Source organism: Pelodiscus sinensis, chromosome 2 (genome assembly GCF_052426305.1).
Source record: "Pelodiscus sinensis isolate ZL-2025 chromosome 2, ASM5242630v1, whole genome shotgun sequence".
Lineage (NCBI taxonomy): Eukaryota > Metazoa > Chordata > Testudines > Trionychidae > Pelodiscus > Pelodiscus sinensis.
This window is the reverse complement of record NC_143053.1, coordinates 100,487,745-100,515,000: the sequence shown is the minus strand read 5'-3', so window position 1 is coordinate 100,515,000 and position 27,256 is coordinate 100,487,745. Positions and strand designations below refer to the sequence as shown.

General features: G+C 40.5%; 1 long non-coding RNA gene across 1 annotated transcript in view; it reads right to left on the bottom strand.

The window, feature by feature from the left end:
* LOC149525310 (uncharacterized) overlaps positions 1-18,427 on the bottom strand; it is a 273,619-nt gene extending 255,192 nt beyond the window's left edge. The window contains exons 1-2 of the long non-coding RNA XR_016348613.1: positions 18,162-18,427; positions 17,770-17,883 (exon numbers count right to left, since the gene is read on the bottom strand). This is a non-coding gene — a long non-coding RNA (uncharacterized LOC149525310). The remainder of the gene's footprint in view (positions 1-17,769; positions 17,884-18,161) is intronic.
* Between the last annotated feature and the right edge of the window lie 8,829 nt (positions 18,428-27,256).

Sequence of the window (27,256 nt, the reverse complement as noted above, 5' to 3'; positions counted from 1 at the left end):
TGTAGCACCATCCCCCCTTCTGCGTGACGCCAAGAAGATTCTGTACCAAGCCTGTGCAAGGAGAAGTGCTAGGGCTTGGCAATGGAACATTGGCCCATTCCACTGAGGGGAAAACTTCCCATTTATCCAACCTACCCCCCTACCCTCACCCCCCACAACAAAATCATTTAGGATAAAATCAATAGAAAGATGCCCACATAGAAGAGAGTCTCAGGATAAAAATCACTATGGTTGTGTTTCTGTGGGAAGGAGCTCTCTGACCCCGAGAGAGTTTTGACCCTAAAATGACTGCCCACCTGCCACAAGAGGTATTACGAGTATCACTCTAGCAAAACAGAACACATCCTTCAAGTAGTAACCCAGACAAAAATCCCCATTCATGTAATGAGAGTTTTGCACAAGACAGCACTTGCAGAACCAGGCCCTGATTTCATTTGGACAAAACCTTTACAAAACTTAGCCAGTTTGACTACGCCCTTTGCTTGAAAAGTCACTGGAGTTGACTCCGCACCCCCCCCCCTCCCCTGCCCAAGGAGATCTTTAGAAGGATTCTCCCACAGCCTTCTGTCAAGGGTGGAGACAATAATATTTGTAACCCCTGTGTAAAGACCATGGAACCTGCCAGGCCCACCAATGCTAATGGGGAGGAGCAAAAGGAGAAATTCCCCTGGGAGCAATCTGGGTCTCCCAGCCACTGTCACTGCTATGGCAACCACTGGCGAGACCCCAGGACCCTTCAAATTTCCACCAGAGCCCCACGAGGCACTGAGAGCTTCCCGGAGGAGGCTAACCCAACCCTGTCCCTTCTGCCCAACTCCCCCTTCCCATACCTTGCCCAGGATCCTAGTAAGTCTGTTCCCCCCCCCCCCACCCTCCAGAAGTTCCCATCTAATCCTAAGAGATCCAGGGGATCCATGGAGAGGCCTGTTACTCCCATGTCAGCTCTAAATCTGAGCAGTCCCCAACCCCCAGTTCTTGTTACAAACACCAGTTTGTCCGTGACATCTGGGATTCTAAGGAAACAATCTATGAGCCCTTCCCAGCCAAAATAGCATAACAGGCATACCCATACCCTAACTACTGAAATAAAGAGTTTGCAAAATAACCTATCGGCTGAAATACCTTCCCATGGACAGTCCAAACTGCTCAGCAAACCAACAGGAGTCCATTGAGTCAAGGTTTGTGAAAAGGAAATTTCCCTGCATAGTATAGTACCCAGCAATTAAAAAAAAAAATTACAGATATTGTAAAAGAGCAGCTGGGCTCATTCTAAAGGAACCTCCAAAGCACTGAGGTCTCTGGCCTTGATCCAGAGAATCCCTCATGCACAAGCCTAACTTTAAGTGTGCAAATAACCTTGTTGGCTTCAGGGCCATTCAACACATGTGTGTTAAAAGACAACCAGGTTTATATGTGCTTTGCAAGATCCTGTCCACACTGTGCAACAACCTGAAGGTCTGATGCCAAAAGATCACATTTCTGCACTGTGGCTCACACAAGCAAACTCCTGTGTACACACAGAGCTGGAGGTCACCTGCCTAGAGCTCATTGGCATATTGGGGCCTATAAATAAATATTGCTGGTATGCAAAATTTAACATACTAGAACAAATGTAAACACGGAAGCAAAAAAAGCACCAATGCCCATGGTACAATAGCCAAATCTACAAAAAATCAACCCTTCTTTTACTTGTATTCTTCTGGCCCTCAAAGATGTGTATCAATTAACAGTAGGCACTAGTTTGGATCATGGATAAAAAGATCCTTCTCCTAGTTATAAGATTTCTACATGACAATTATATTTACAACAAAGTTGGCAGAACATGGGGTTAACAGGTATGCACTGCAAATGCATTTTGTCAGCAAGAGACTTTATGGCTTTCAAGTAATAAATCATAAAAAAAAACTTTTCCTATTTCTAAACATTTTCAGATAAGGGAGTTGGGAATCAAATCAATTTAGGTTTCTATACGCAAGCTCCAATCTTTCCAACCAGGGACAAACATGCTGTCCTTGTCAAATCATTTCAACGTGAACCAACTGAAAATTTATTATCTTATAAAGACCATCTATGTCTTTTCCCAGCATTCTTTGAGAATGCACTGAGATGTGCACTCTGTCCGCAATTTTATTTAGACAAAGGGAGGGGGGGGGGGCAGCAGTTACTTGCTTTGTAAGTCCAGAAAGAAGTTGCAATAGTGTCAACATTAGTCACATTGTATTTATAGTTGTTAAAGTATTTGCCATTGATCCCACACTAAAATACTACCATTGTACTTGTATACAGACAGTTGTGTTTACATGCTTATTCTCTAGGGGGTCCATCTACACAGCAGGGTTTAACTTGAAATAAGCTACGCAATTGAGGGAGTTCAATTTGCATGATTTATTTCAAAATAGCTTATTTCGAGTTTTGGTGCTGTCTACACAGTACTTATTTCGAAATAGAGCACTCTTCCCCCAACTTCCCTTACTCCTCATAAAATGAGGGTTACAGGAGTCAGAGTAAGTCATCCTCCAGTTTGACAGTATTTCAACATTATGTCAAAATAACTGCCTTTGTGTAGATGCGGACTATGTTATTTCGAAATAAGGCTAGTTATTTTTAAACAATGTTGCTCTGCAGACGTAGCCTAAGGGACTGGTTATACTGAAGCATTCTTAATTATAATTGTACTGTAGAACTGCTGTAGATATACATTGTGGGTAGACATTTTATCAGGGCCCAACATAACTGCATTGACTTCAGTTGAATTCCCCCTGTTGTGTAGTTAGAACCAAAGGGAAAGTACCTCAGATATTATGGGGCCCTCAGCTCCCATTCACTTCAGGGTATACAACACATCACAGTGCAGCAGTGTCCAATTAGCATATTAATGCTGAGCAGAGGCAATGCTGATAGGATCACAGGGGCGGACCTACGTTAAATAGCTTTTCTGAGTTTTTTCAAACTAAGCTTATTTCCTGATACAAAGTGTCATTGCACATGTTTTTCAGATGCAATGACAAGAAAAAATAAACCATCACAAGAAAGGAGAACTCTAGCAGAAATATTCTTAATGACATTTCATTTAATGAAAGCTGTTTACAAGGAAGAACTCAAGAAGGTGATGGCTGCATCATTTCAGAGCATTACACATCCATCCTCCATAACATACAGCGATACACAAAGATAAATGAGATCCACTAAGCAAATCTACCCCTGTCATTACAATAACCATAAAGTAATGCTGAAGTGGACACACTGCTGGCTCACAACTCATTGCAAAATACTGTATCATGAGCAGAAGTGATGTTATTTTTTCTTCAATTAGTTAATGAATGGGAAGTTTTGATATATGGCAAGCAGTAGGCTTCATTTTCAGTCAGAGATGGTCCAAGTGATCATTCAAATTCTGACATCAATACTTGTGAAAATGGAGTTTCAGTGTTTAATTATAAAATATGGCTGCTACTATTCTATATTAATAACTCATTGACTAGAATCTCCAAATAACCCTTAATCATTCAGTAGCATCTTGTAACAGTTTTTATTAACCTAAGTGGCATATTATTTATCAATAATGGACACCAATTTGCAATATTATTTTCTGCAACATATTTGCACTAGCTTTTCCAACACTGGAAGTCAGTGATAACAACATGGGCACACACACACACACACACACACACACACAAAAAACAAAAAAACCACACCACACCAAAGAAAAAACAGATATTCATTTTTGCAACTGTCCTAGTCTACACTTGGAAAACATCTCACTAGTCATCTCTCTCTCTCACACCCTCCTCCTCCCCTCCTCCCTGGTCCAGTTTTTCAGCTTCTGACTTCAATGGTATATGGACCTCAACATGGAACGGAACACCCTTACCACTATTTTAAATTTGCACTTGATCACAAATATTCTCAAGTAGTGTAAAATCTTGAGTATAATGCACACCTATGTATAATGTGCACCTGCCTTTTAAACATCAGAATTCTTGAATAAACTCTTATCTATAATGTGTACCCCTATTATACTCGAGATTTTATGGTATGCATAGGAAGGAAGGGGCTCGCGCCTGCCACAGGATCCACCTGCCCAGCTGAGCTCGTGCCTGCCACAGGGTCCTCCTCCCCCACTGAGCTCGCCCCTGCCGCGGGGGCTCCCAGGTGCAGCCTGAAGGAGCACCGGGCCTCTCATTGTCCAGGAGCCTGGCAGGGCTGCAGCCCCCGTGCCGCGCTGCAGCAGGAAAGTTTCTGTGCAGAGGGGAGGGGGAGTTTAAAACTTTTAAAAAAATAGCTGTAATGTACAACTAGCCAATAGTCAGTCATAAGACAGGATTTCCGGGTCTCTCCTCCACATCCTATTCCCTTTCTATCTCGCTCTTCTCTCCTGAGCCTCCGGTCTCTCGCTCCGTCTGTCTCTCTCGCTCTCCTACTGCCTCTCCCTCTTTTCTCCCCCTCCTGCCTCTCACTCACTCTCTGCTCTCCTCCACCTCCTCTCTGTCTCGTCCGCTCTCCTCTGTCTCCATCGGGGATGCACGCTCGGCCACTGAATAAACTATTGTGATTAAAAAAAGATCATCCACCCCTAAATGAAGGAATTAAAAATCTGTTGAAAAGCACATACTGTCCAAGCCAAGATGATGCTATTGGGACATAATCTCATCCCACTATCTCAGGAGCTGAACAGAAGAGAAATCAGTTAAATTAAGTGAGTATCTATTACCAAATTTTCATAGAACACTAGAACTGGAAGGGACCTTGAGAGGTTGAGTCAGACCCCTGCCTTCCTGGCAGGACCAAAATTATAGTGTAATAAACCCATTTAAAACTTGTCAAACAAACTGTTTGGTAATCAAGAAACACCAAAAAAAATTAGAAATGTTTTATAACTTTGCATAATACCAACTTACTTATATCCCATGAAACCTTGTAATGAGACCTTAAAAAAAAAACAGAAAAGAATGGTCTAAGTTTATATGAGATGCTTAATCTGCAGGTGCTAAGGCTTGGGAAGGAGAGCTTTCTGTGTGTGTGTTTCTAGTTGGGGTTATAATAAAAGCAGGTCCTCATAAGTCAGTAAAGCACTATCAAAATTACAATCATCATCAACAAAAAAACCTTGACTAGGTATTTTAAAGTTCTCTCTGAATTATGGCATAGGAACCGATACTCGCTTTGTTTAAGTAAGTTACTTTTTAAATAATTTCATCTGTGATTATTTTTCAAGGACTAATGCTGTTTTCTAATAGCATCCACAAACTAAAAGGCAATAGGCTCTCAACTAAAGACTGCAGTACAATATTTCAAATTCAGAAAAAACTAAAACCAAAAAAGGTTTTGTTTTAGACAAATGTAATGTTTAAAGGAAGCAGATTGGATAATGAGCACTGAGTTGTAATAAAGGTTCAGAACAACCACATCTGAAGAAAAACTTCATAGCACATATGTTTAGGAAATTTAGTCTTTTTCTCAGTAAGTTGTGTGTTAACAGATTACAATTTTCTCTAATTTATTGGCTATTCCAAGTTATTAGCCTACTACTTCATGAAAAAAAAAAATCTTCGTCTACAGATTTTCCAGGAGCACTTATTTATGAGTATGAATTTATGAATTAAAGATTTCATTAGTCAGGTTTGACACATCACATGATACTGGATTGCCTGCATCAGTGGCAATTTAAGTCTTTCATTTTGATTGCAAACACTTGCATTTTTAAGCTGAAAAGTCATCTTAAGCACATTTTGGAGAGAATCTGCAGAACACCCACTAATTCAGATAACATTTTGGCCCCTAATTTGTTCACAAAAGCATTTGTAGAAATTTAGTACGAGTCACAAAAGCAGTCAGAACTAACTTTGATTTTGAGTGACTATTAATGGAAATTGTTCGGTGTACAGGCAGTCCCCGAGTTACGTGGATCTGACTTATGTCGGATCCGCACTTACGAACGGGGCTTTTCTCGCCCCGGAACTTGCGGACGGCAGGACCACCCATACACGCAGTGGTCCCGCCACCGCATCCTCCGGGGTGAGAAAAGCTGCTCCGGGTGTCCCTGGTCTGCTGGGGGAGTCCCCAGCAGACCAGGGACACCCCGAGCAGACCAGGGACACCTGGAGCAAAGCCACAGAGGACCAGGGACACCCCGAGCAGACCAGGGACACCTGGAGCAAAGCCTTGGAGGCGCGGGACCCCGCCACCTCTGCAGCTTTGCTCCGGGTCTCCCTGGTCTGCTGGGGAGGCGGGAGCGCTGCTAGTGCGCCCCCCAACCCCAGCAGACCAGGCTTTTGTTGTGGACACCTGGGGTAGAGCAGCTGGGGTGCTGCCGGGTTGGTCCTGGGGGGACCTACCCAGCAGCGCCCCAGCTGTTCTGTCCCAGGCTCCAGATTCAGCCGCTGTTGAAACTGATCAGTGGCTGATTCCAGGAAGCTGGGGGCAGAGCAACTCTGCCTCAGGCTTCCTGTAGTCAGCCCCTGGTCAGTTTCAGCAGCAGCGACTGAATCTGGAGCCAGTTCTGAGTTACGTACAAATTCAACTTAAGAACAAACCTATAGTCCCTATCTTGTACATAACCCGGGGACTGCCTGTACTCTCACACGTCTAATAACCATACAGCTACCCACTTTTGCCAACCAGATATCTCTATTGTGGAGCTGAGCAATTAAGCGAAAGTTCTCTGTTTGTAGAGTTAACAAATAAGTCCAGTATTTTTTTATATACAGTCACTGTGTGAAAGATTTCATAGAAAACTTAAGGTTATTTTAGGTTTATTGATTGCTTGGGAGCATTTAAACAAGACTCTCTTATCTTCAAAATTCAATGTGTAAGTACAGGGTAATTTTGATTTGACAAAGGTCATGTGGAATTGGTTTGGTACTACAGAAGAATGAGCAATATTCACTTTTAAATATTATTACAAACATAAAAATACTGATCAGACTCTGTGGCCCATCATATCTCCAACAGTGGTCAGAACCAGGTACTTCAGAGCACGATGGAAGAACCCTGCAACAGAAAATTCTTGAATAACTTCTCTAGGTGCAATTTACTCTTACCACTAATAGAAAGAGATTGACTTATGATTTGAAGCATGAAGGAATACTATCCAATATTTGCAACACACACACCATTTCTAAGAACATTTGTGTCAATAACTGTTTACTAGAACAGCATTTTCAAAGTTGTGGGTTTTTGTAAGGGATTTTGGATATAGTTTTAGCAGCCCCTTCTCTTTTCTTTATGCTGATTAACTAGTTTATTCTAATTTGGGGCTCCTAATCATATATCAGTGTTCCCTGTAAGATGAGTACTTGGGTAGCCACGCAGGAAAGATTCAGGTGTTGCCTAGCTGATTGGCAGAGCACCCACAGCATGTGTTTCTACTGGTGGTGCACATCCTGCATGCCCCACTACACACAACAAAATTTAATCACATCATTGGAAAAAAAGGGGGAAAACATTGCTAAGCAAGTGATTAAATTTACTGCCATGACTATTATGGTTGATTGAGTCAATTTAGTGGTAATAGACACCATAGTGCATGCATTAAAATATTTGTGTATCTTCTGTGCACCCACTTTGTCCACAGGATGCAGCCCACATTTCTGAAATGCTGTGTGGGTATGTTCACAGTAAATTAAGACAGATGCAGTGGAAGCAAAATTTAGTGCCAGCTAATATTTCAAAATTTGAAACACTCACTCAGATCTTCTCATTCCATAATGTCCATTATATACACAAACTATGTTAGATAATTTGTTTTCTTATTTAGACAGACTCACTTGTTTGCATTTTATGCTGTAAGAGGTCACACAGATACAACTTCAAGAGTTTAGAACTTGACCTCACCTACAGGACTGCTGCTGATAAAAACCCACTATTGAGCTTGTACACCTATATGTATATGAGACTTTCCCAAACTCTGTCTTTAGCTGTGTTCTAAGAGTCCTAAATGTTTCAAAAGAATGGTCCTGGGCATTAATCAGATCTCATTTTATAAAAATAGGGTTCTAAATCCTAGCGTAAAAATGTACAGTACTGAATAAAATGTACATCAAGGATAATCTTGTCAAAAACACTCATTTATAAGTAATTAAGCAAAAACAAGTGGTTTAATTGCACAGGAATCCACCCATGTAGAACAAGTTGCAGGATCAGAGTCATGAACGCATCTGAAGATCTTGTACACAGAATTGTATACAAGTCAGAAACGTAGTTGAAGGTTCCTTATAATTTTGAGCTCTGGTATCTAGTTTTGTAGCTACTCAAGTACAGTCTAATAAAATATGCTTACATTGTCTGTACTGTATTTAAAAGTACATATTGTACTTTTCCCAAGGGAAACTGAAAATACATATTAGCTATTTGATTTTCATTTTCACAGTTTGTCACCAGAAAGTATTTAAGCTACAGATTTGTATGGCACAGTTTTGTTTGTTTTAAAGTCCTATAATATTGATTTTTTTCTATGAAGCCAATCTAAGTAGTTCTTAAAAATCTGTAATAAAAGGTCTTAGTATAAAAGCATATAAAAGTCCCCAAAATTAAAAAAAAAAACACTCAGAAAACAAAATAAAGCCAGTTTCTAGCTGACAAGTTAAATCAACAGCTCCAGCTATCACCAAGGGATGCATCGATTTGCAAAAGCTATAGACAGCTCTTTACATTTAGAGCCCCAGCAGCCTAATTAAAGAAGACTGTCAAAAATGATCTGAAATGCTTTTCTAAAGCAAACAAAACAGGCTTCCTAAAAGCAACACTTGTTTAAAAATAATCTAATTTTGCACAGAAACTATTCATCTATGAATACCTAATTTAAGTCTCCAATAGCCATTATTGTGCCCTTTTGTTCAGAATTTCCTTTAGCCCCATTGTATAACCTCCTGCCCCAAAAGAGCAGAAGAAGTAGGATAATTTGGTCTCACCTCCTAGATGTAAATGTGTTAAACATTACTGAGTTCTGATATATAGCTCACTAAAGCCCTGCTCCGATACAAAATTTGAATCCACATCTACATCCATAAAATGATTCCGTGGATGTGGATACCCACAAATTTGCAGGGTTTTAGATATAAAATTTGTAGCCACATTTGCACCTGCAAAAATGAGCCACAGATATCTCCATTCACATCTACGGACGCGGGTCCTTGCAGATATAAAGCAGATAGTGGATTTGCAAGGCTTTGTAGCTCACTACAACCCCACGTTCAGGGATGCACTTACATATGGGGCTTAAGACTGTGCTTAAAAATTATTTTCTGAATTAGGTTTTTCTGATCCTCATCTCACACAACTGGTTGGTGGTTTTTATTGTACCAAGAATTTAGTCTAAATCTTCATGGACATGTATTTGTTCTTTTCTAGCCCACTTCTTGTAGTCTTTCACTGCCCTATACAAGCCTTATTGATCTTTGTTCCCCTCCCCACACCAGCACTATCATTCTGTCATACCTATCACCTGCAGAGCCTCAAAGAAATCTACTGATATCTTTTTAGCTATGCTAGATTTACTGAAGTAGCGTCCTCATCACAGATCTTGTTTAGAGACTTGTCTTGAACATTTCCTTGGACTTCTCCATTTTGGAAAAGTGGCTGCAGGTAGCAGCTGACTTAAGCAGTCATAAGAATTTGGCAATTGAATATGCATGGACACTTTCACTAGCCATGGTAAATGTCCTTTCACTTCATAGTTATGCACACTGCAATGCCCTATAGGATGGCTAACAGATAAGGGCTGAAATGATAGACAAACAGAATTTCAGTGTAATGGGGGTACTTCACATAGTGATCTTCTCTCACAACAAGGCCTGTGAGACAAGATAAGTGAGAATCCATTCCCAGCTATAGTGAATAGCAGCTACGCTGCAGCTTCATATCTGTGACTTTTTCACAGTCAGGCACAAAATATATTGCCCACGCAATGAGGCACTGGGAAGGTAGCTGTATATGTGAACTCTGTGTGGAATCATCCATGTTACAATCAGGTTACCTGTAGGGATGTTAAAAACAGTTAACCATTTTAACTCAAGGCCTGCTGCCTGGCATGGCTGGCCACCGGCAGAGTTCACCAGCATGAGGTTTATTGGTATGCTTACCAGTTAGCCATTTAACATCTCTAGTTACCTGCACTGCAGTGTAATGGCATACTCTTTGCTCCCTCTTTATATTCCAGCTGCCATCCAATTTACAATTATTAGTATTATAATAGTGCCTAAAGGTCCCAGAGAGAGGTCAGGGATTCATTGTGCTAGGAACTGTACAAATAGAAGAGGCAGCAGTCTCTGGTCTGAAGAGTTTACAAGTGAAGTCCAACTTCTTTTGTACATCACTAAATGCACCTCTACTATTTTGGGTCTGCACATCCTAAACTCAAAACTCCAGTCATCTGAAGAAGTGGGCTGTACCCACAAAAGCTCATGATACCATCTGCATGTTTTGATAGTCTATAAAGTGCTGCCATTTGTTGTTTTTAAGTTTATCCTCTACAGTAAATTTAGCCTTACATCATTGTAGTCACCACCTGTATTAGGCATATGTATTATCCAGCCTGGAAAATTTTAGAAAGATTTCCAGCTGATTGACAATATCCACAAAATGCCAGAACTGTAAGCACTGTGTCACAGACTTGCAGTACCAGAGCTGCTTATTACCTGAAGTCTGCTGCCATTATCTTCATTAAGGCACGTTCATCATGACCCATCAGGTCTTTATTGATTTGGCCCTGATCTCACACTGGAAACCTGCTAGAGGACAGCTCTTGCATGCATGAAGTTCTCTACTGATCTCAATGGGGACCCAGTATGATAGTTTAGAGTACAGTAATTTAATTAAGCAGGTTACATCTAACCAAATATCTGTGTCAGGCAGCTGGTGTATCCTTCGAATTCCATCCCATCTTCTCCAGCATTTCAAGCCTCCTCCTGCCGGAGAAGCTAGCTCCTAAATTTATCTGTAGGTGGAGAACCCTGCTGCGTTGCTTCCATGACCTCCACAGCATAGATCTCACGTACACTCAGGGGGGAAAAAATTGAGTGAAGGGGGAAAAATGTGACATTTCAATTAAAAAAAAAAAACCAACAACCCAGCCTTGCCATTACAAGGGAGGAAGCGCGGGTAGTTCACAGGAGGATTGTACCCACAGTTGCAGTAGCATAAATGCTGCCAGCAATATGCAAAATAAATAAATAGCATCACTTGTAAAGGGAATGATCTCTAAGCAATAAAAGCATTTCATTCTAAAAGTACATTTGTTTATATTACCAAGTGTCTCCCTTCTCAGCCTTCTACACATTGTTACCCCTTCAGCACAGTCACAGTCTGGTAGAAGATTAATATTTCAGAACTTGTCATGGGCAGTTTCACTTGACTCTGTCACTGCCTATGTCTGACAAGCTATTTATCATGCTGCTAAGTGTCAGCATTAAATTATCCCTGCTGTTATGACAGCAACATTATTCATCAGGATTACAGCCTCAGTACAAGGCTGCTTACAGACGTTACCTTCTTCTGGGCTTTATTGATTTGTGCTTTTTCAAAAGAAGGGCTTTACACACGACCATTTGCACCTTGCAGGTAGATATTTAACAAGACAACAAAAAACAAAAGCAAAAAATTTGTAAGTAGGCCTCCCACGGTTAGAATATGCCATTTTCACAACAACTGCATTCATGCCAACTGGAGTCACATTTGCAAATGAAAATGCAAGAGAACATTCTACACATTATTGATCATAGCGTGCAGGCACCCAATGCTGTAGAACGTTGCTTGACAATTTCTCAAGATGAATCGATCTGCATTTGTTTTAACTAAGTCTCGCTTCCGCATCCACTGCAGTGAAATGACAATAAAATCAAGAATTATTTATTGAGATGTGCAGTGTTATTCACAGCTACCTCAACTATTCAGTGCATTCACTCCATGTTGTTAGCCCTCAAAAAACAGGTCTGATTTTACAGCTAACTTATACTTTGTGTGTCTTCATTCAATGGTATTAAACTAGACTCAATGGCTGTTTTAAGAAACTAATACAATGACTACATATGAGGACGGGTTGCAGGTTGTATGAGTTAAAGTTATTCAATTTCTCTCCCTCAGTCCAAATCTGGCTGTACCCCAACACCTCTACCCTCAAAACATTTTTGGCAAAAGCTTTTTTTCCCCTAATGTTTTCTGTGTTTTTTTTTAAACTGAGAAACTATTTTTTCAAAACCACAAGTAGTAGTCTCTTGGTTCTGCAAAATGTTTTGAAATTTTTTTGTTCCAATGTCGAGTGATCACCTTGCTCCATTTTTAAACATTTTCATTTGCAAGAATAGAAGACAATATTGTACAGAACAAGGGACAGGGAAAAAACTCAAGGTATGCAGTTTTGTTCTGAGTTTCCAGTTGCACATAAAATCAACAACAAAAACTTCTCAAGCACAGATACATCCAGATATTGCATGCTACCTGCATAAAGCCCACACGTGCCAAAACACTGGGAGAAGTCAGTAAGGTCAATAAGGATTTATAATGTATGTTCCATTAATGAAACATGGTTTGTTTAGTTTAACAGCCAGATCTTCCCTTACAACCACTTGTAGTCTCTTGTCTCACCAATGTTTTTGCAGGCTAACTTATACTTTGTGAGTTTTCACACTATGGTGTTAAGCTGGACTTTTCACTGAGCAGACATTAGCACCATTCACAATTAGGGATGAATATTAAGAAAATATCAAGTATTTCTAAACTTATGAAAATTAATTTTAATATACCATCTCTATTTATTGTGGAGCTGTGGTAATAATTATGCCAGTTCCTGGGGTCTTGCTGAAAATCTCAGCTTTCATTTAATAAATAAAAGTAAGTTTCTATCCCTCAGGGTTACACAGAAAAACTTGGAAATGAGAACTCTAAAGTTCCAATACTAGAAGGCAAATAAACGACAATTTTTTCACCTCAAAACCACCCTCATAATTTTAGGGCTGTAACATATGAGTTTTGAAAGCTTGAGGCAGGTACTTTTAACTCTGTTCTTACATTTGCAAACCAGCCTCTCACATTTCTACCTGACTCAGCAAACAATTCAAAATAGCGGAGCCCTTAATTTGAATTTGGTAAACCTCATTTTACAAGGAGTAACGCCAAATTCGAAATAGCTATTTCAAATTAAGTGCTGTGTAGACACTTAATTCGAAATAGGGGGCCTCCAGCCCTTCCCAGGGAGTCTTGGTGGCCACTCTGAGCACAACCAGGAAAACTTACTCTCCTCTCCCCCAGCCTCGGAGACATTAAAGGGGTACACCCTGGCAACAGTGCCTGTGCCAGTTCCAAGCCTGCCAGCCCAGAGCCAGCAGTGGCCCCAAAACATGAGCCAGCAAGCCACTGGCAGCCAGCCCTCCACCGCTCCCCAGGAGCAGTCTGCCAGCTCCCAGAAGCCTGACAGGGGCTGGAGAAGGCAGGCACCCTCATGGTCCAGGGTGGAGATCATAGACCTTATTCAGGTTTGGGGAGGATGTCCCCAACGTCCATGATCTCCACACTAGATGGAGGAATGCAGCCGTCTATGGCAGGATAGCTGTCAGACTGGCCACCAAAGGCCACATATGAACCCAGGAGCAGGTTAGCATGAAAGTCAAGTTGGTCCGGAAAGATCCCCAACCCTGAGCCCTGAGCTTCCCCTTCCCTTTCTTCCCCTTGCTTCCCCCTTCCAGCTCCCTCCTCCCAGGTTTCCCCCTCCCCTCTCCCACCTCCTTTTCCCAGTCTCCCCAGAGGTTCATTCCCTCCCCCCTCAGTTTTATTCAATAAACCCAGTTTCTATTTTTGAACATGTGTGTCTTTTATTTGACATCAGGAAGGAGGGGTAGGGAGACATAAGTGGAAGGATGTGAGGGAGAAATGGGGCACGAGCCCCCAGTGGGGAGGACTGCGGAGACTCTGAGGGCTCTTCGGGGTGGATACACTCCCTCAGGGCCTCCTAGATCCTGAAGCCCCCCGATGGACCCCCCGGCTGGCAGCCTGCATCAAGTGCAGCTGGGCTTATGGCAACGACCCCACGAGACGCTACGACATGCCCAGGGGCAGCTCTGGCTCCATGTGGCCAAGTGCTGTGGTTTCCCGAGTATGGGCACTCTAAGACAGGACTGATTTCCTGTCCCTCATCAAGGTAGACAAGCAAGCAGGGAACCCTGAGAACTGTCTGTCCAGGTGGGGGTAGGGTCCCTTTAAGCACGGAGCTCAGTTAGCCTCAGGCAGCAGCCCCACACACTAAGTCCTAACCTGGCACTGGTTCCGGCCAGCCTTAACTTTGGTTCAGGGTCCACTCAGTGTGAATTAGCTTAATTCGAATTAACTATTTCAAATTAAGTTAATTTGAAATAGCGCTGTAGTATAGACATACCCTTAGATTATAATGGAAATGGAGGCAGAGATAAAAGGCCACATCTAAAAGCCTTCAGGCTAAAGAGTTCCTGGCTCAGCAAGGTATTTAAATATGTGCTTAACTTTAACCATGTGAGTAATTGAGATTCTTCTTTATCCATATACAAAATGTGCAGCTGTGTAGGACACCTGACAATTTGTGGCACCAATGTCCATACACCTCTTCCTATCCCTGTTCTGTGGCTCTGCTTCCTCCAGAGAACACGTAGTTCACTTAAAAGTAAAAAAGTCTCCAAGACCTATGTGCAGTTCACTGAACCTGTGAAAGATCCAGTCAAGTGGTAATTAAGCCATTTAACAGGCGTTTGCCAACCCCATGCATATACTATGAGTTTCTAAATTTATTGTGTTAGTCTACAGGACCTTAGTTTAAAGTATGTAATTAGTGTGTTGCTGAAGATTATAGAATCACATATCTAAAATATTATTATTCTCTCCACCCCAGGCTGCCTTGGGCATAGAGGCACCAGTTTAATAGTACTCCATCAGGTCCCATAAATCCCAAAGACAGTCCTGGAGTAGTCCCAAGGAACGCACTGTGCATATTCCTTAACATTTTGCCTTATTTTAGAATATTCAGTTTGTAGTCTTTGTTTGATATGTTTTCCTCTTTAGGTTTAACAACGTGGAGTTTCCCCAATTTACAGATACTTTGTTTTTAACCACAAAATTTCACTAAAAAAAAGTAGCTGAAGTAGATACTGGGTCTCAAATTCACAGCGCACAGATGATCTGTGCCCTGAGCATTTTTTTCAATCTGACCTTGGAGTCTCTGTGACCTGGGGAGTTGCTGTTCCCTAAGCCTTACCTCTTCCCACCTCAGGAGGTAGAGTCCAGCCCCCTGCCCAAAGCAGGACCAATCCTAACTAAATCATCCCAGCCAGGACTTTGTCAAGCTGGGACTTAAAAACCTCTAGGGATGGAGATTCCATCACCTCCCTAGGTAACCCACTCCAGTGCTTCACCATCCTCCTAGTGAAATAGTTTTTCCTAATATCCAACCTAAACCTCCCCCACTGTAACACTATTCCACCTTCTTCCCCCAAGGCATATGGTCTTGAATACTGCTGGGGGGAGCCCGGTGCAGGGTGGCAGCAGTGGTTGCTCACCCCATAAACCTGGAGGCTGCATCCATTGGGGTAAGGAGTGCAATGGGAGGGAGAGAGTGGTGTAGTGGTATGAAGGGATGCAATTTGGGGGACAGAAACATGCCCGCACCCCAGCCTGCAGAGACTCATAGGCCAGATTGCAGAAATGGTTGGGCTGTACATAGCCCACAGGCCATGAGCGTGAGACCCCTGAATAACTCAAGTTTATTGTTTAAACGAGTAAATATATAGCAAATTAAAATGGATGTTGCTATTGCAGTTTCTTTCAAGAGTCTTTCAGTAAACACAAAGATCAAGGGTGTCTGCTTTTTTTTAATGTTAAGAAGTTTTCAAGAAAATGTCCAGATCCTGCACATCAAAAAAAAAAAAAAAAAAAAAATCAATAGATAGGTACATCATTTTCATTGTAGGAGCCTACTGCTGATCTGAGTGACCAAATAAGCTCTTTAAGCCTCTCATGAAGAAATTCATTCTTCAAAATTCCACAGAATCACTGGGACTGAACTTCAAGGTCTAGGTTCTGCACACATTTAATATTATACATTTGAATACTCATATCCCTTCTGTGTTTGCGAGATTGGGACCCCTAATATTTGAAACTGAGTTAATAGTTCCTGCTGTGTTAGTAAATCAAGTTTTTAGGCAACTACAGTGATATAGTATTGTATAAAAGAACTTGCAGAAACATTCTTGGTGCCCAAAATGACAGTGTTGCTATAGCTGTTGGTACTCTGCAGCCTGTTAGAGAAAAGATTTTTTAAATTTTACCTCCAAAGAAGCAAAATGCAGGACAATGTAGCACTTTAAAGACTAACAAGATGGTTTATTAGATGAGGAGCTTTCGTGGGCCAGACCTACTTCCTCAGATCACTGGCCCACGAAAGCTCATCATCTAATAAACCATCTTGTTAGTCTTTAAAGTGCTACATTGTCCTGCATTTTGCTTCAGCTACCCCAGACTAACAAGGCTACATTTCTATCATCTCCAAAGAAGTTATTTGAAAATACAAATAGCATAACATTATTTTAAATTTTGAAATTGACTTGCTTTGAGCTATTCAAGACAGTTAATAAAACAAAGTCACAGCAAAAGTAATATTTCCCCAAATAGTCTTCCCTTTACAATGTGTCTGGTTATTTTAGATACACTGATGATTTCATTCAGCTGTTTTATCTCATCAGGTTATGAGCACTTTTAACTTTGAATACTGCACCCAGTGTCAATCTTTACATTATTGAAGGACAATTAGGCAAACCATGTAATTGTATTGTCACTTATTAATTTCAAGCTTCAGTATCATAAATTATATGCCTTAATTAGTACTGCATGTCAATCGCAATTTGGAAATTTGAATAGAGGAAGAGGTTAACAAGAATACATAATTAAAAGAAAACAGTGAATAATGGCATGGCTGAACAGTTCATAAAATTAGGTAAGAAAACTGATGCTGTGTCAGCTTGTAGGTGCCAATATAAAGAGGAGAATTAAATAAAATACACACAAAAGGGAGTCAGAAGATAAGACAAAATTGCAGCACTAAAGCTTTGTTTAGATGGCCAACAAAAGGTAGGTAGAAGATATCTGAAGAAAACAGAGCACTTGTTATGTCTTACCTACCAAGAAGAACAGAGAAAGGGAGAGCAGAGAATAATAAATGTTTTGGATGCAATTCAGGAGTATGCTACAGGTCCCTAGCACCCAGTCTACTGGCATAAAGGGGCAGCAGGATCTATAGCTATATATTAGTAAATTTATGCTAACATCATGGTCTACAAAGACCCACTTTTACCACTTCTAGTCAGTCATCTCCTTTTTAATGTCCTCCTGCATAAGAGTCTGACACACCCTGGAAGCAGCGAGACAGAGAATGAAGTTCTTGCCATTTCTTACCCTTCTGCACTCTTTTGGTGGTGGGAGTGGTAATTTATAGATATAAGAAGAGTTCCTGAAGGAGGAAGACAGGAGCTGCAGTGTCAAGGCACATGAACATAAGCTACACAGACAAACAGCCATGAATTAAAATTCAGAGGGAAAGTGGTTATAGACATTTGGGCAAGTCTAAACAGCAGATTTCCCTTCCCCCAATCCTTAGAAAGAAATCAGCATTCCACCCCTTGGTCAACAGATTCCCCAGAAAGCAAGAGACATCAGAACCTTGTAGCCACCTGCAGATACATTGAGGCATGATGGAGAGTTTCCAACCAAAAGAGAATAACAGCAAATATTAAAATATGCCTTAGCCTATAGCTTAAGTACCTGCTGAGCTTCTTCAGGGTCTTGGAGAAGGAAGTGGGGGGAGAAACCAGAGGCACTCAGGAAGTTTCCACCATCTGTATCTCCACAGCAAATCCATGGAGAGCATACCTTCTGCTGTGGTGGGATATGTACAATTACCATACAGATTGTATATAAGCAGCATGAAATTGCAATATCTCTAATTTCTTTTCATTTTTGTTTCATTACTGCAGCACCCTATCTTTTCAACCCTTCCCAGGAGAACAAGAAAATGAGTCCCTTTATCTCCTATTTAAATAATCTAATTGATTGACTGAGTGGTACCACATAACCACAATGGTTGAGAGACCATACTGCTGTTCTCAGTGAAAATGAACTGCTCTTATGAAAAAAAATCAGTGTGGCATTTTTACCTGTAGTTCAATGAAGAGCAAGGCTGATTCTGTTAGCTATTTCTTAACAGCATGCTTCTTTTAGACTGCCTCTGAACACAGCTAGGGAGACTCTAAGGAGTCACAGGTGAAGCAATAACCAGTCAGTACTGAAGCAGTATGGATAAAAAGCTGGGGCCTGCTTCAAACAGGACAACCAAAAAGGTTAGGTTGTGGAACTGAGATTCTAATAAAGCCATAAACTCAGTATATACTCAAACAGATCTGTTAGGATCTGGATGTGTTGGGGATTTTTGCAATTCCATGTTTAATTTATTTCTCTTGTTAGTGTAATTGAAGAGTACAGGCATTCCACCTTAATTGAAATGTCATTTGTGAGCTTACCCTCTTGTCCGGGGGGGGGGGTGGGGGGGGGGGGGGAAAGGCTGATGCAGCACCTGGGTTGCCTAGATCTGGCTCTCAAGGCTTAGGGCTTCCCCAGCTTTGGGTAGCCCATGCTGGCACTCCAACCCCTGCCTCCCAACAGCCCCACCCCCTGACTGATTTTTCTGTGGGTCAGCAGCCCCCAACCCAAAAAAGGTTCCCCGCCCCTGCTCTAGTAACTCAGCCAGTCACAGCTGTTTAGCCTCTCCTGGGATGAGACTGAATAGTCACAAAGGTTTTTCCATGCATTGTTAGGGTGACCAGATGTTTTGTTTTTAAAGGGCCAGTCCTGTATTTAAACCTTCCTGCAGTTATCCCTACTGTTTTATAAAAAATGAGCAAATTGTCCCATATTTTCTGTCTGTTCCCTCCCATCTGTACTGGTGCATCCTAAAGCTACCCAGAGCTTTGCTCACCAGCCATTCGCCCACCAGCAGTAAGTGATCCAGCGGCTGATGATGGGGGTGAGTGGGAAAAGCTGGTGGTCAGGCAAGTTAGTTACAAGAGTTAACATGAGCAATAAAATTAACATCGGTTCCATCACAAATGTACATTTACAATTATGTGTGTTACGCCAAGTTTTTTGTTTAGTTAGAGCAGATTTTAGGTCAGTTTGTTTAATACACCCTTTGAATTGTTGCAGCTTTTTCTTCGCTTCAGGGTTTGCCTTACCATAGGCTTTTAATTTGACCACATCTTTGGGCTTTTGACAGTATAGAGATGTGAGGCAAGTCTATAACCCTGGCCTTTCAAGGGTTAGCTTGCCTTCCCTCTTTTCCTTTCTCAGAGGGTTAAATCTGAGATTTCTAGAATACCATTTCTGGCTATGCTCTTTATCACCAGCATTTATGGGCAATTCTGTGCCTCCCTTGTCAGGTAGGTAGCTTGCATAGATACCATGCCTTAAGAGATACAACCAACTTCAATTACATCTGAACTACAGTCCTCCTATGGTAAGGTTGCTACACTATGGAGAAATATTGACTTGATGTTAAAAGGGTTCCAAATATTTGCCAGAGCTTGTATGGATAAATTATCTATTCTTTTCAGCTCTTGTCAAGATCACATAAGACATACATGAAACATGCTGCAAGAGCAGATCCAATCCAATGAAATCTATTGATCTAGCCAAGTTTTACATTGAGTTTGTAAAAGGATTCAATTATATTGTTACTTCCATAATGAATCTTACAAAGAAAAAGCCCATTTTAGATAAACATGATTTTTATAAACCATTTCTGTTACACACAAGTACAGTTTCTAACCCAATATTAGCTGAAGTAATACAGAACCAAGAATGGGGAAGCCTTGTGAGGCATACAGCAGGTCTCTGGTTCACACCTTTCTGCATCAATTTTGCACTGGGGGTATGATATTCTCTGATTAAAATATGACTATATAGATCACTTTTGGAACCACTGTTATATATTTGCAACAAATCTTGTACAAAATGTGCTTAGTGAGGGGTGTATGAGGTTATGATTTTCTGATTATGATTATGTTATTTGTATGCATGTATCATTTTTGTATTTGAAGTTATGAGCTTTGGCTATGTACTTATATTTTAGCGTCTTCGATACTGAGTAGCATCAGTGAAGCATTTGGCCAGCATATCACAAAGGGACTATTCAAGATGATTGACCTTTCAAGGAGTACTTTACTCACAATGGGCTTAGGGAGACTCCAATCCACATCGGATCAGACTTCCTGGGAACATTCAAATTAGCATGTGGGCAGTTGGTTCTACCTGTAAATAACTGAGTCATGCATGGGTCAGGTGATTTGCTCTTGTGACTGGACACAATCTTATTAATGTACTTTTTCCAGAGTAAGGACAATGGGATTCCCTCCACATGGCAGAAGCTATAAAAAGACCTAGGAACATCTTCATTTTGCCTCTTTACTATGGATTTATGCCAAGAAGAGCACTGTAACAAGGGATCGTCTAATGATTTGGAAGTAACCAGAGATTTGAGTTAAGCCAGCAGTTTGTTCTGTCACTACTATAAGATTGAACCAAGAACTTTGAAATTGTTGTATGTATTTGATTCCTTTAACCAAATTCAACTTTTACCTTTTCTTTCCTTCTTTTATAAATAAACATTTACATTTTACATACTATAGGATTTGCAACCGCATGATTTTGGGTGAGATCTAAGTATATATACTCTGTGTATATATATATATGTGGCTTATCCTTTGGGATCGCAAGAACCTTTTATTTTATGAGTCTGGTTTTTAATAGCCAATCATGCCTATAAACACAGTTTCTCTATCTGAGGGAATTTCTTTTCTGGCTTCTTGTTAGCCAGTGTGGTGAGATGGAATTTCTCTTTTTGACTGGTTTTGTGTGCCTTATAAGTGGAGGACTGCCCTTTTTCTTAGCAGTTCATCCTGGATTTGATAGTCTCAGTAGTATTTCAATAGAGCACATTGTTTACATCCAGTTTGTAGTCCAGATGGTGTGGGGGCAGGTAGGCTTCCTACCTGGCTTTCCATGACTCCCCACGTTTTAGGTGGCTTAACTTTTCTATTCTATTTAGGTTCTTATGCTGTACTCACAGTGGTATCTGAGTGCCTTCCAGTAGTTCATTAAGCTATGTTACCAACATCTATCACATATTTGTTCTCTCATCCTCTTCCCATCCAAGATGTGCAGTGCAGTGTTTTGTTTTTGCCATTTTAAACATGTTTCTGTTGCTAGTGATTGCTGCTGGAAAAACATATTGGACATTATCAGTAGAGGGAAAATTTTGTAATATTTCATATAGTTCACCTTCTTCAGAGTGAAAATCCAGTTAGGGGAAGTCTCTCCTACTTTCAGTTCCAGGAGGGTTGTCCAGACTCTTGAGCAAGGACATTTGGAAGAAATGGAGCAGGGCCAAATGTGGAAGTTATGACAGGTTCTCCAATATGCCACCTGGAACAGGGATACCATGGAGCTCTCTGACCCACCAGTCTGAGCTCCTTCTTGCATTGTGCTGCTGTTACAAGCTGCAAACATACTCCCAGTCCTACACTTCTACCTGCTTTCACACGGGTTGGGACAAAACCAGTTGTGCAGCCACTGCATTAACCAAGAGTAGAGAAGCTGCAGTCAAAATAACTACCATCTTCACAGACTAAAACCTTGTCTGGAGTGTATACCCAAAATGATACCGTCGTCTGCTACACAGGGAACTATACAACATAACTTCATAGAGTTCAGCCCCCTTCAATGAAGAGAGGAATATACAACAGCCTGTACCCCTTGATTTTTAATGCACTTCACTCCAGCACACTGGTTTGGTTTAGATAAAGCAAAAACAAGTTTATTAACTACAAAATATAGATCTGAAGTGATTATAAGTGATAGCAAACAGAACAGATCAAATCAAATTATCTACTAAATCAACAAAAAATAAGCCTAAGAAATGTATACATTAGTAAATTCTTATCCTGGCTCATGACACAAACATTCTGCAGATTCTTAAGGGACAATAGGCACTTCACTGCTTAGATTCTCCAGGTCTTTCATACACAGTTCAGAAATTCCTTTAGCCTGACTCTAGCACTTTCTCCAGTCTTTGATACTCACGTGTTTTGAGGAGTCTATTTATGTTGTGTGGGGTGTGAATAACAGATGATATCATCCCCTGCCTTTTACAGCGATACCATATTGCAAAAACCCTGTTTCAAAACTTGATTCTCAGACCAGCTTGTGGAAAGATACCAACATCTTAAGATGGAGTCCAGAGATAGGTGGATGGTCACATGTCCTTGTCATGTTATAGCAGCCATTGCTTACAGGTTGGCCAAAATGTCTATAGGATGGTTAAGCTATTCCACAATCCCTTGTCTTTGCTAATGGGCAATCAGCCCCATTTGGCTTCTTTTCTGTTGTACCTGAAAGGCTGGCTATGGGTATATCCCAGGGTAAGCCCATTTGAAATCCCAGTTAGATCTCTAGTAAATATTCATAACTTTGGGTACAAAAATGATACATGCATAGACATGGGCTAATCATATTCAGCAAATCATAACTTTTTGAATGATGCCTCATATGACCCATCTCACCCCAAACTGCATCATGCAGCATGCTTATGCCATATTTATATAATAATAATAACACTGTCAAGAATATGGGGTATCACAGGAATGTCCAGCTGCTGGGTATTAAGGAAAACTGGATCATGTCCCTAATACTTAAGTGGACCTAAGAGAATGTGGTCTTTGCCAGTGGAGAGCACTAGTATTGCAGCTCACTCAGCTACATCAGTGGTCATGTTGTGATGCTAATGGACTGCAAGTGTTGTGGTGCTATTGCAAAAGAAAAGACAACCTTTGTAGAATTATTGTATTCAATGCATTGGTCCCGTTTCTTAATTCCTTACTCAGGCAACACTCCAGCTGAAGTCAATGAGACTATAAGGACCGAGGAGAAAATGAGTGGAGATTTGAAAATTTGGTCAGTTAGTTTACCTGAAAGGGAATGGAGTTTTACTCCATTTTTCCTGAAGATTTTTTCCTTTCCTTCCCCTTTTTCTTCTTCAGCTTCCATTGGAGTGCTTTCACTCCTACACACAGCTTGAAACCCAGATCAGCAGAAGTAAAACACCCTACCTAAAGTCTGGTGTTTGGTGGTCCTTTTATCAGTGAACCAAAACACGTTTTCCTTAAAAGATTCTTAGATTCATACTAGATCTGTCGTCTCTCTGTTGAAAATATCACTGACACCTCTGAGGCTAACAAGGTCAAGTGCTGTAAAATGGAAGCCTTTTGTACTGATGAACAGCTGAAGGGTGTGACATATGTTTTAAGACCCTAGCAGCTGGTGCAGTGAGAGCCTCTTGGGTCCCTTTTAATGATAAATCCAGGCCCAGCTACCTCATCTCAGCCTGGAAACAGCAGTATGTTAACATTCATCCAAACCCTTGTGTGGCTGTCATTAACTCAGCCCTTCTACTGTAGTTACATGGCACAGCTCAGCTGACATATCACCTGTCCTCCCACCTAACGAAACAGTAGGGCAGGTTATGCATCAGTGCAGCATTTAAATGCCACTTGACTGAAAACTACTGATTACTCCACATGTTTTATGTCTCTATTTTTTTAATTCTCCTGAATGCCAGCTGATCTCAGTTGATTTTATTTTGTTGCTATTAGTTTCTGCCTTCTAAAGAAAAAAAAAGCATAGAAAACACTTTACAAGCTGATGCTCACTAAATGTGTTAGTGATAAATGTAAATACAAATAAAACAATCACAGCTCTATGTTTGGGATCGTTTCAGGAACAAATCTGTCCCTGAGCTGCCCCAGCCCCCAGAAGATCACACTCCTCCCACAGAGCCAGTATCAGAAGAGATGGAACAAATTCAACAACAAACATCCACTCCCCACAGCTATAAGTTTTGGAGTCACTGGTCTGCAAGAAGGGAGGTTTCTGCCTCCCCGTTTCTCAGTACAGTCCTCAGTATGCAACCTAATACTTTAATAAGTGCTTTTGGATCCTTAAGGTGAAAGGTGCTATAGAGATAGGAGTTGTATTAATAAAATCCCCAACTGCAATTCAGCTGCAAATGGGAGCTACTCCAGCTCAAGGCAACCACAGATGGCATGACAGATGATCCCAGCAGCCCATCTACTTTTTCTGTGTAAATTAAAACAAAAAAGTTAAAAAGCTATCTTGCCAAGCTGGAGATTTCAAGGACCTTAAGTTCATCCTCAGGGCTTGCTTTGGTCCCTTTACTGCTATTCCTTGTCAGAAAGTTTTATACCAGAATCCAGTAGGGGAAAGTATGTGTATTCCAGACCTTCGGTTCCACCTTGCCATGAACAGTAGGGGAGAGAGAGGTGAATGCATGACATCTTTCTGGATGATAACAACAACAACGACAAAGACTTATCATCCAGAGAAAAACCCAATAACTTTGGGTTCCTTTAAAGTTTTGCCCACTGGTAGTGGAATAATCAGTCAGCCTAATAATCCTATTCCATGTTAAGATGCTGAGGACTTTGTGAACCTAATAAGTGTAATTTCCTGGTAGCTGTTTTCAAGAACATAATAGTTATCTATGGCCATTTGAGGTTAGAGTATGTCCTAAAGAAAGAGTGTGTAGTGGAAAAGTGGGACTTTAATTCCACAGATGCAGAAACTGTGGGCATCGGCATTGAATAAATACCAGGGGGCATGGAGACATTCAGGAACAGCAGAATCTGATTATTATTTGTAATGAGCTATCAATGTACGCAGTGTTGTTCACCATGTGAATTGCGGCCAACAAGTACCAGGCTACTGCTCCAAGGAGATTACAAATCTAAAGGAACAAAGCATATGGACGGAGGTGCTATAAAATACAAGAGGGATATGGTCACAGAAGCTGAACCACTTCTCTAAAAAAAGTTGGTTTATAGGCATTGAGGAAGACAGCTTTGTTGCAGCTGACTGGAAAGCTCCTCTATATGTGTAGTGGGGCATAAAAGGTCATGAATAGTCAAAAATCTCAAAGGGAAAAAAGCACTGGCATAACACAAAGAGCAGAAGAAGAAATAAAGGGAGCTAAGTGCACAAAAGACTGCTGAGTTTGAAGTTACAGAAGCAAGAAGAGTTCTGATTTGTGGTAAAACTTGAAGACACTTGGCAAGAGATACTCCTGATGTTTTATGTAGGGGAACTGACAGTTTACTCTTTCTGTGGATTAGGAAACTTTTATAAGATGACCATAAGAAAGGAAAAGGTGACGGAGCTAAGCCATGCATCCTTGAGCATTTCGGACAGATAGTCCCAAGGTGATCATACTACTGCTCAACAATCTTTGGTGCATATCTTATTTCGATGCTATTTCAAAATAGTTTATTTCGTCATTTGTTGCTGTCTACACACACCAAATTGTGAAATAAAGAGCTATTCCAAAATGTTCCTTACTCTTTGTAGAATGAGGTTTACAGAGATGTCAGAATAGCGAGCCTGAAATAATGGGCATGCTGTGAAGATGCAGGATACCTATTTCAGGATACTCGAACATATCTTTCAGGTACTCCAACAGCTCTTATTTGTGGAAGCAATCCTAGAAAGTACCTACCACTCTGGAGCTGATCAGAATAATCACTAAAGCATATGGGTAGCTTTTGAAAGATCCTGGCTTAGGTTGAGTTGCTACAAATGGAAGCTATCACAAGTAGAAACAAATATTTTTGTAAGTGATTATTCACTCAATGAAATATGATACTATGCCAGTTCTTATAGTAAATGTTGCTTTCAAATTACTGATTAGTTTTACTGATTATTTAACTAAAATAAAAATAAAAACAAAAATAAGTTGGAAGGGCTACAATGTTCCACATTACTACATAGTCCCCTGTATGAGTACAGTCTTCATCTATTGAAACGTCATCTATTTAAACCCCCTTGAAACTTACAGAATAGCAGAGGTAAAACTGCAGTGCAACCAAACACTTGAGCCTTTAAGTGTATAAGTATTCTCTTTGTCTTCAGCAGGATTATCCATGGAGATCATACTTGTTGAATCAGAGCCTCGTTCCATACCTCATGTCTTCCAATGGACATCAACTCCACTAAACACTCACTTCCAAAATACAAAAGACAGAACTATGTAGCACTTTAAAAACTAACAAGATGGTTTATTAGGTGATGAGCTTTCGTGGGCCAGACCCACTTCCTCAGATCAATATGTGGAAGAAAATCGGCACAACCATATATACCAAAGTGATATAATCAAAAAAATGAATGCATGTGAAATTGACAAATCAAATTTTAGAACAGAGTTCTAACCCCTATGTTATTATCTAACAGAAACTAACCTTCTCCCATCACCCAAACTCTGTTCTAAAATTTGATTTGTCAATTTCACATGCGTTCATTTTTTTGATTGTATCACTTTGGTATATATGGTTGTGCCGATTTTCTTCCACATATTGATCTGAGGAAGTAGGTCTGGCCCACGAAAGCTCATCACCTAATAAACCATCTTGTTAGTCTTTAAAGTGCTACATAGTTCTGTCTTTTGTTTCAGCTACACCAGACTAACATGGCTGCATCTCTATCACTATTCCAAAATACAGTTTTCCTTGTTGAAAATTACATTATTATCTTCTGTCTATTATCAAACTAGTGGCTTGGAAGGTCAGATCTTGGCCATGCTCTCAAGCAAAATTCAGCATTTTAATAAAAGTAAAATAAATATTTAGTTAGTGAAATGATAGTTATTAATGGAAATTGCCTTTCTCTTTTCTTTACTGTCTTTTCCCAAAAAAATTTGAAACGAGGATGAGGCATGTTGACAATTTTGTGCCATTTTTGTTGGAGATGGGAATTCATTAAAATTTAGAATCATTCAGACTTTTAAAATACGACACTTATTAATTATTGTTGGCTCGCAATCTGCTTGCATGATAAAAGTTGAACCTCTCTAGTCTGGCACTCTCTGGTCTGGCAACATCTGTGATTGGTATGATTTTAGTTAGCTGAATGATGATAAAAATCCTATTTCATCTCAGTGTTAGCAGCTGATCAAACAAATACATGGATTTTAAAATAATTGCTTATTTACATAGCATTATATTGTCCCATACAGTTCATTACCAGCTAATATTTAATAATTTTACTCTTTACTGAGATCGTTCCTAACATGGCATAAATATACTCATTGTTTCAAGGATTACCTGCCAACATTGTGGAAGGATGGCCTTATGGA